We start from the raw sequence: 10,000 nt of genomic DNA, 5'->3' as shown, positions 1-10,000 counted from the left end.
TCTATGGCAATAACTCAATTTTGATCAAAATTGACCTTCTAACTTGACTTGGCAATATCTCAGTTCAGACCTTTTCACCATCCGACTGATTTTGTCATTCACTGTAAAAATATATATAAAATAAAAAGAATGGATAGAGTATAAACTTTGTCTACACTTCTTCGACAGTTTACAAACGCTTTTAGTGCTATAAGTTTTAATGTTACATCATCGGTATTTGATAGTTTATTTTTCATTATTTAACCCAGAGAAACTGATGAAGTGATTTGTTTCCTCAGTTTTGACAAAATAATAATTGATATGGTCGTATTTTTATGCTAATGTCACCAAAAAGAGCAGTCCGTGGCTCAGCGGTCTGTGGTCTTTGCTTCGTACTGGAAAGGTACCGAGTTCGATTACCCGCCTCGTCGTGTTTCCTTGAGCAAGTCAACTCGCCTTAGCTCACTTTGCGGCGCTGCACTGCGGCTGACGCCCCGGTTATTCCGGTCTTCCTTTGGAATAGACCCTAAAGACAAATTTCCCCTTGGGGATGAATAAAGGGAATTTTATTTGTTTATTTTAAAAAGATAAACAACCCCCCCCCCCAAAAAAAACCAAAAACAAAAACAAAAAACAAACAAACAAAAAAAAACAAAGAAAAAAAAACAAAAAAAAAAAAAAACAAAACAAAAAACAAAAAAAAAAGGAAAAAAAAAAACAAAACAAAAAACAACCCAAAACCCCGACATTTTGGCACAGCCATATTATGAGTAAATGACAGTCAAAACGTCCTAAGTCATTTTCTAATAGAAAATGAGTTAACAATCTCAGGCTCTCTTTTGAACTCCGTGGAATCACCAGAGAACATCTGGAGAGTTTCAGAACACCCAGGGTATTGTTCTATGAGGCACACTAGACAAGTATTGCCTTCCTTAAGTCAATAAATAAATGACAATTGTTTTTTATTAAAACTGCGGTTTTCTTTAAATGATGAAAATGGCACTTAGACCATCTAGTACGTATTGAAAAGTCACCTCCTCAATTGTTTACCTATAGCAACGCCCATACTAAACAATTAACAGAAAATTTAGAGTTTCAGAACACCCATGGTATTGTTCTATGAGTCACACAAGACGAGTATTTTCTTCTTTACGTCAATAAATAAATGACCATAGAAAATTGATGTTGTCTGTAAATGATGAAAATGGGACTTAATACGTTTTGAAAAGTCACCTCCTCAATTTTTTTACCTTACGGCAACGCCGATACGAATAAAGAAACAGAACATTTAGAGTTTCAGAACACCACGGGTATTGTTCGTATTGTTCTATGAGGCACACAAAACATGCATTTTCTTCTTTAAGTCTATTAATAAATGACAATGTTTCTTTTTAATGCGGTTTTTAAAAAATGATGAAAATGAGACTTAATACGTTTTGAAAAGTCGCCTCCTCAATTTTTTTTTACATGTAGCAACGCCGATACTAAACAAGTAACAGAACATTTAGATTTTGGGTATTGTTCGTGTTGTTCTATGAGGCACACAGGACTAGTATTCTTCTTTAAGTCAATAAACAAATGACCAAAAACGTTTTTTGTTTTTTTTTAATTGCGGTTTTCTGTTAATGATGAAAATGGCACTTAGTACGTTTTGAAATGTCACCTCCTCAATTTCTCTCTTTTTTTTTTTACCTATAGCAACGCCAATGCTAAACAAGAATAAGCAATTAATCCTACATAATAACGCACGGATATCGCATGCTTGGTTACACACGTATACCATTATATTTATAGGAAGTGGTTATTCAGTATCAGATACTGAATAGTGCTTTGCCACTATTCAGTATCCATAAGGAACTCTTTTTTATAGAGAGAGTGAAAACTGCGACAATCTCGGTTGAACTGCTGACCTACTTCCAGATGAACACGTGCAGTAACTGACAGCCCGATTCAAAGTTGTAAAAATATTTTGATCGAAATTTTTAAATTTCTGCTATCGTGCAATTAACATAGTTCAAAATATCAAAATAACAGAGGCAGTCAAATACATTTTTAAATATCTAAATAGACATGATTAAATGTCTCTGAGAGTTCAGTGACACCATGGCATGGTGGATATAAGCTGTTTGACTCTGAGCTTAAGGTTCGAGAGTTCAAATCCCGGTAAGGGTAACTTTTTTTTTTTTCCCAATATTTTTTTAAAATTCCTTCTGTCTATTTTTATTTTTTAAACTTTTGTTTTAATAATTTTATTTGCTTGAAATATACTTTAAGGTTGATAATATACTATTGTTCTTTTTATTATTATTATTATATTATTATATTATTATTATTATTATTATTATTATTATTATTATTATTATTATTATTATTATTATATTATTATATTATTATTATTATTATTATTATTATTATTATTATTAATATTATATACTTACTTACTTACTTACTATTATTATTATCGTTGTTGTTGTAATCGTCATCATCGTCATTATTATGATTACGGTTATGATTTTTTTTTAATCAAGTATTGAGTAATTTAATCAGTTATCGATTTATTACGATATCATTATGTGTTATCATCGTGTTGTTGTTTTCATTTTGTGCTCTCTATTGTTATTACTTTAAATCTTGCTTTTTTTCTGTTGTTGTTGTTCTCCTTGTTGTTGTTGTTGTTTGTTTGTTTGTCATCTAGACAAACCCGATTCATTATAAATTCATTTTTAATTGAGCGATGTACTTCCGAGAATTACTTGCCGTATTATATTGAAATTTACATGACAATAATAATAATAATAATATTAATAATAATAATAATAATAATAATAATAATAATAATAATAATAATAATAATAATAATAATAATAATGATAATGATGATAATAATAATAATAATAATAATAATAATAATAATAATAATAATAATAATAATAATAATAATAATAATAATAATAATAATAATAATAATAATAATAATAATTTAAATAGATACTGAATATTAGACTACAATTGACATCTATTTACTGAATACACGTGGTATTTTTATGGATGTTTCTTTTTTTACGAAACCTGCCAAAACACGCCGAAACCCGACAAAGTTATGGGAAGTAGGCAGCAGTGGGGAGTGAACCTGGGACTCAGGGAAGTGTACACCATTGGGGAGTGAACCTGGGACTGGGTTTCGTTTTTAAAAAAGGCAATTACTTTTTTACGAAACCCGCCAATATCCGACAAAGTTATGGAAAGAAAGTAAAAGTGGGGGAGTGAACCCGAGACTATGTTTTTCGGCGGGTTTTGGCGGGTTTCGTAAAAAAGTAATTGCTTCATTCTCGTCTGGTACCCAACTCCCATAGTTTGGCTTCATTTCCCACTGGTATCCATCTTCCATAGTCCCAGGTTCATTTCCACTGATTTCCTCTTTTCACAGTCCCAGGTTCACTCCCAACCGGTGTGCACTTCCCTGAGTCCCGGTTCATTGCCCAATGGTGCCCACTTCCCATAACTTTTGACAATTTCGGTAGGTTTCGAGATAAAAGTACATTCTGAGCTCACTGTCCACTGGTATCAGCCTCTCGCAGTCCCGGTTCAATCCTCATCGGTGTCCAAATCCCAGATTCACTCCCCACTGCTGCCTGCTTCCCATAACTTTGTCGGCTTTTGGCGGGTTTCGTAAAAAAAGTAATTCCCCTCCCCCTTGGTATTGCTTTTTTACAAAATCCAGAGTCCCAGGTTCAATTCCCACAAGTGTACACTTCCCTGATTCTCAGGATCACTCCCACTGTTGCCTACTTCAATAACTTTGTCGGATATTGCCAGGTTTCGTCGGGTTTCGTAAAAAAGTAATTGCTTTTATGTGAAACTCGCTAAAATCCGCAGAAAACAAGAGTCTCAGGTTCACTGCCCAGTGGTGTACACTTCCATGAATCTCAGGTTCACTCCCCATTGTTGCCGACTTTCAAAATCTGTCGGATATTGCCGGGTTTTGTAAAAAAATAATTGCTTTTATGTGAAACTCGCTGAAATCCGTCGAAAACCATAGTCTCAGGTTCACTCCCCACTGGTGTACACTTCCCTTAGTCTCAGGTTCACTCCCCATTATTTGCCTACTTTCCATAACTTTGCCCGATTTTGTTGGGAGATGGCGCATTTCGTAAACAAAAAGTAATTGCTTTTTTTTTTTCAAAACCCGCCGAAACCCAGTCACAGGTTCACTCTCCACTGGTGTACACTTCCCCGAATCTCAGGTTCACTCCCCACTGTTGCCTACTACGATAACTTTCTCGGATATTGCCAGGTTTTGTCGGGTTTCGTAAAAAAGTAATTGCTTCTTTATGAAACTAGCTGAATCTCGCCGAAAACCATAGTCTCAGGTTCACTCCCCACTGGTGTACACTTCACTCCCCACGCTTTGCCTACTTTCCACAATTTTGCCGCATATTGTCGGGTTTCGTAAAAAAGTAATTCCCCCCCCCCCTATTTTGTTATTGCTTTTTTACAAAACCCAGAGTCCCAGGTTCACTCCCCACTGGTGTACACTTCCCTGAATCTCAGGTTCATCCCCTCCTCCCCCCCCCCCACACACACACGCACACACACACACGCTGCTGCCTACCTCCCATAACTTTGTCGGATATTGCTTTTTATTACGAAACCCGCCGAAACCCAGTCCCAGGTTCACTCCCCACTGGTGTACACTTCTCTGAGTCCCATATTAACTCCCACAGCTGCACTCTTCCCATAAATTTGTCAGGTTTCGGGAAAAAAAACACCGTATTATAGTGCAAAACCACTATTCAGTGTCAGATACTGAATAGTGCAAAACCGCTATTCAGTATCTGATACTGAATAGTGCAAAACCACTATTCAGTATCAGATACTGAATAGTGCAAAACCACTATTCAGTATCAGATACTGAATAGTGCAAAACCGCTATTCAGTATCTGATACTGAATAGTGCAAAACCACTATTCAGTATCAGATACTGAATAGTGCAAAACCCCTATTCAGTGTCAGATACTGAATAGTACAAAACCACTATTCAGTATCAGATACTGAATAGTGGAAAACCGGTGTTTCTTTTTTACGAAACCCGCCGAAACCCGCCGAAACCCTGCGAAACCCGCCGAAACCCGCCGAAACCCGCCGAAACCCGACGATACCCGACGAATCCCGACAAAGTTATGGGAAGTAGGTGGCACTGGGGAGTGAACCCAGAACTCAGGGAAGTGTACACCATTGGGAGTGAACCTGGGACTGGGTTTCGGCGGGTTTCGTAAAAAAAGACCAGTGCTTTATTACGAAACCCGCCGAAACCCGCCGAAACCCGGCGAAACCCGACAATATCCAGCAAAGTTATGGGAAGTAGACAACTGTGGGGAGTGAACCCGAGACTCAGGGAAGTGTACACCAGTCGGGAGTGAACCTGAGACTAAGGTTATTGGCCGGTTTCGGCGGGTTTCGTAAAAAAGAATTAGTGCTTTATTACGAAACCCGCCGAAACCCGCCGAAACCCGCCGAAACCCGACAATATCCGGCAAGGTTATGGAGTTTGGCAACAGTGGGGGTGATCCTGGGAGTCAGGGAATTGCACACCAGCGGGGAGTTAACCTGGGACTGTGTAAAAAGGATATCAGTGGGAAATAAACCTGGGACTAAAGGGAGATGGATACCATTGAAAGTTGAAGCCGGATATGGGAGTTGAGTACCAGAGGAGAATGAACCTGACACTATAGAAGGTGGGCGCCAGTGGGGAGTGAACCTGGGACTCAGGGAATTTCACACCAGTGGGGAGTTAACCTGGGACTGTGTAAAAAGGATTTCAGTGGGAAATAAACCTGGGACTAAAGGGAGATGGATACCATTGAAAGTTGAAGCCGGATATGGGAGTTGAGTACCAGAGGAGAATGAACCTGACACTATAGGAGATGGGCGCCAGTGTGGAGTGAACCTGTGACTCAGGAAGTGCACACCAATTGGGAGTTAACCTTGGACTTTGGGAGATGGATAACTGTGGGTATCCGAACCGAACTATAGGAGTTGGGTACCAGAGGAGAATGAACCTGACACTATAGAAGGTGGGCGCCAGTGTGGAGTGAACCTGGGATTCAGGGAATTGCACACCAGTGGGGATTTAACCTGGGAATATGTAAAAAGGATATCAGTGGGAAATAAACCTGGGACTAAAGGGAGATGGATACCATTGAAAGTTGAAGCCGGAAATGAGAGCTTGGTACCAGAGGAGAATGAAACTGACACTATACGGGTGGGCGCCAGTGGGGAGTGAACCTGGGACTATGTAAAAAGGATATCAGTAGGAAATAAATCTGGGACTAAAGGGAGGTGGATACCATTGGGAGTTGAAGCCGGATTTGGGAGTTGGGTACCAGAGGAGAGAGAAACCTGACACTATAGGAGGTGGGCGCCAGTGGGGAGTGAACCTGGGACTATGTAAACAGGATATCAGTGGGAAATAAACCTGGGACTAAAGGGAGATGGACACCATTGAAAGTTGAAGCTGGATATGAAAGTTTGGTACCAGAGGAGAATGAACCTGACACTATAGAAGGTGGGCGCCAGTGGGGAGTGAACCTGGGATTCAGGGAATTGCACACCAGTGGGGATTTAACCTGGGAATATGTAAAAAGGATATCAGTGGGAAATAAACCTGGGACTAAAGGGAAAAGGATACCATTGGGAATTGAAGCCGGATTTGGGAGTTGGGTACCAGAGGAGAGAGAAACCTGACACTATAGGAGGTGGCGCCAGTGGGGAGTGAACCTGGGACTCAGGGAAGTGCACACCAATTGGGAGTTAACCTGGGACTGTGGGAGATGTATAACTGTGGGTATCCGAGCCGAACTATAGGAGTTGGGTACCAGAGGAGAATGAACCTGACACTATAAAAGGTGGGCACCAGTGGGGAGTGAACCTGGGAGTCAGGGAATTGCACACCAGTGGGGAGTTAACCTGTGAATATCTAAAAATGGATATCAGTGGGAAATAAATCCGGCTTCAACTCCCAATGGTATCCATCTCCCTTTAGTCCAAGATATATTTCCTACTGATATCCTTTATACATATTCCAAGGTTAACTCCCCACTGGTGTGCAATTCCATGAGTCCCAGGTTCACTCTCCACTGGCGCCCACCTCCTATTGTGTCAGGTTCATTCTCCTCTGGTACCAAGCTCTCATATCCGACTTCAACTTTCAATGGTATCCATCTCGCTTTAGTCCCAGGTTTATTTCCCACTGATATCCTGTTTACATAGTCCCAGGTTCACTCCCCACTGGCGCCCACCTCCTATAGTGTCAGGTTCATTCTCCTCTGGTACCAAACTCTCATATCCGGCTTCAACTTTCAATGGTATTCATCTCCCTTTAGTCCCAGGTTTATTTCCCACTGATATCCTTTTTACATAGTCCCAGGTTCACTCCCCACTGGCGCACACCTCCTATAGTGTCAGGTTTCTCTCTCCTCTGGTACCCAACTCCCAAATCCGGCTTCAACTCCCAATGGTATCCACCTCCCTTTAGTCCCAGGTTTATTTCCCACTGATATCCTGTTTACATAGTCCCAGGTTCACTCCCCATTGGCGCCCACCCCCTATAGTGTCAGGTTCATTCTCCTCTGCTACCAAGCTCTCATATCCGACTTCAACTTTCAATTTTATCCATCTCCCTTTAGTCCCAGGTTTATTTCCCACTGATATCCTGTTTACATAGTCCCAGGTTCACTCCCCACTGGCGCCCACCTCCTATAGTGTCAGGTTCATTCTCCACTGGTACCAAACTCTCATATCCGGCTTCAACTTTCAATGGTATTCATCTCCCTTTAGTCCAAGGTTTATTTCCCACTGATATTTTTTACATAGTCCCAGGTTCACTCCCCACTGGCGCCAACCTCCTATAGTGTCAGGTTTATCTCTCCTCTGGTACCCAACTCCCAAATCCGGCTTCAACTCCCAATGGTATCCACCTCCCTTTAGTCCCAGGTTTATTTCCCACTGATATCCTGTTTACATAGTCCCAGGTTCACTCCCCACTGGCGCCCACCTCCTATAGTGTCAGGTTCATTCTCCTCTGGTACCAAACTCTCATATCCGGCTTCAACTTTCAATGGTATCCATCTCCCTTTAGTCCCAGGTTTATTTCCCACTGATATCCTTTTTACACATTCCCGGGTTAACTCCCCACTGGTGTGAAATTCCCTTAGTCCCAGGTTCAATCCCCACTGGCGCCCACCTTCTATAGTGTCAGGTTCATTCTCCTCTGGTACTCAACTCCCATATCCGGCTTCAACTTTCAATGGTATCCATCTCCCTTTAGTCCCAGGTTTATTTCTCACTGATATCCTTTTTACACAGTCCCAGGTTAACTCCCCAGTGGTGTGCAATTCCCTGACTCCCAGGATCACCCCCCACTGTTGCCAAACTCCCATAACTTTGCCGGATATTGTCGGGTTTCGGCGGGTTTCGTAATAAAGCACTAATTCTTTTTTACGAAACCCGCCGAAACCGGCCAATAATCTTAGTCTCAGGTTCACTCCCGACTGGTGTACACTTCCCAGAGTCTCGGGTTCACTCCCCACAGTTGTCTACTTCCCATAACTTTGCTGGATATTGTCGGGTTTCGCCGGGTTTCGGCGGGTTTCGGCGGGTTTCGTAAAAAAGCACTGGTTCTTTTTTACGAAACCCGCCAAAACCCAGTCCCAGGTTCACTCCCCAATGGTGTACACTTCCCTGAGTTCTAGGTTCACTCCCCACAACCACCTACTTCCCATAACTTTGTCGGGATTCGTCGGGTATCGTCGGGTTTCGGCGGGTTTCGGCGGGTTTCGGCGGGTTTCGGCGGGTTTCGCAGGGTTTCGGCGGGTTTCGTAAAAAAGACACACCCTCTGATACTGAATAGTGCAAAACCACTATTCAGTATCTGATACTGAATAGTGCAAAACCACTATTCAGTATCTGATACTGAATAGTGCAAAACCACTATTCAGTATCAGATACTGAATAGTGCAAAACCGCTATTCAGTATCTGATACTGAATAGTGCAAAACCACTATTCAGTATCAGATACTGAATAGTGCAAAACCACTATTCAGTATCAGATACTGAATAGTGCTAGCCTATATTATAATACTAAATTGTCGTACGACGCGAACAGTAACAAGTTTTTTTAGAAAAAAGAAAAAGAAAAGTAAAAAAGAAATTCCATTATGGTCAGAAAGCTGTTTCTTCATAATATGTAACCCATCGTCTCAAAATGGTATTATGTCGGAACGACCCATATGCTTAAAAGCCGAATTAAATGTTAAACAGGTCAAAAATATAAATTGTTGGCATTAGCACCCTAAAATATGGTATCCATTATCCTCAATAAAACAAACTATACACAAGTCTGATATTTCTGGCTATAAATTCAATTTTCAATATCTTAGCCATCCCGACTTAATACCTTTTTGAGGCGAAGGGTCACATATATGGCCCTGTGTCTTTAAATCTGTAGTATGTCGGAGCCAATGTATACTTACTCGCAGGTCTGATAACCCAAATTGTTCTGGGTTCTCATGATTGTAATAAATAACAATGCGAAATTGAATGTATAGATAGTATGCAGATGACGTCACTCAGGCCTTTGTTATTGTTTTTGCCATCCGCGTTTGTGAGTTGTTCTCACTAAACTGTATTAACCAGACTATAATAGTTCATGGTTACACAGAGTTTGTGTGTTGGTCCATTATACTTTCCGGATGGCAATGTTGTGAACTCCTTGGCCAAGCGTATTCTATCTATACGCTTCAATTTAAGATACGATCCGAAAAAACAGATAAAATGGACGTTTCGGATTTCCCCTTTATCAACAGAACAGTATGAATGATACACTACAGACGGATTAGATAATCTCAATATCTGTTTTCGTTTATTAAATTGAAGCTTGCATTAAATTTCACATTGGTATTTATTTCAGGTGTAAAATGATTACCTGGCCGTTAAAGTGTTGTCTCATGTCCCGTCCTACATG

At 40.6% G+C, this 10,000-nt stretch overlaps 1 protein-coding gene across 1 annotated transcript in view; it reads left to right on the top strand.

Moving 5' to 3' along the window:
- Nucleotides 1-10,000, top strand: part of LOC144979570 (cholesterol 7-desaturase nvd-like) — a 134,861-nt gene that overhangs the window by 58,453 nt on the left and 66,408 nt on the right. The gene's annotated exons all lie outside the window — the stretch shown is intronic.

The sequence above is a fragment of the Berghia stephanieae genome, chromosome 9 (genome assembly GCF_034508935.2).
Source record: "Berghia stephanieae isolate SIO BIC M18660-M18661 chromosome 9, UCSD_Bste_1.3, whole genome shotgun sequence".
In the NCBI taxonomy this organism is placed as follows: Eukaryota; Metazoa; Mollusca; class Gastropoda; order Nudibranchia; family Aeolidiidae; genus Berghia; species Berghia stephanieae.
Note: the sequence above shows the minus strand (reverse complement) of the source record. Positions and strands in the feature narration are given on the sequence as shown.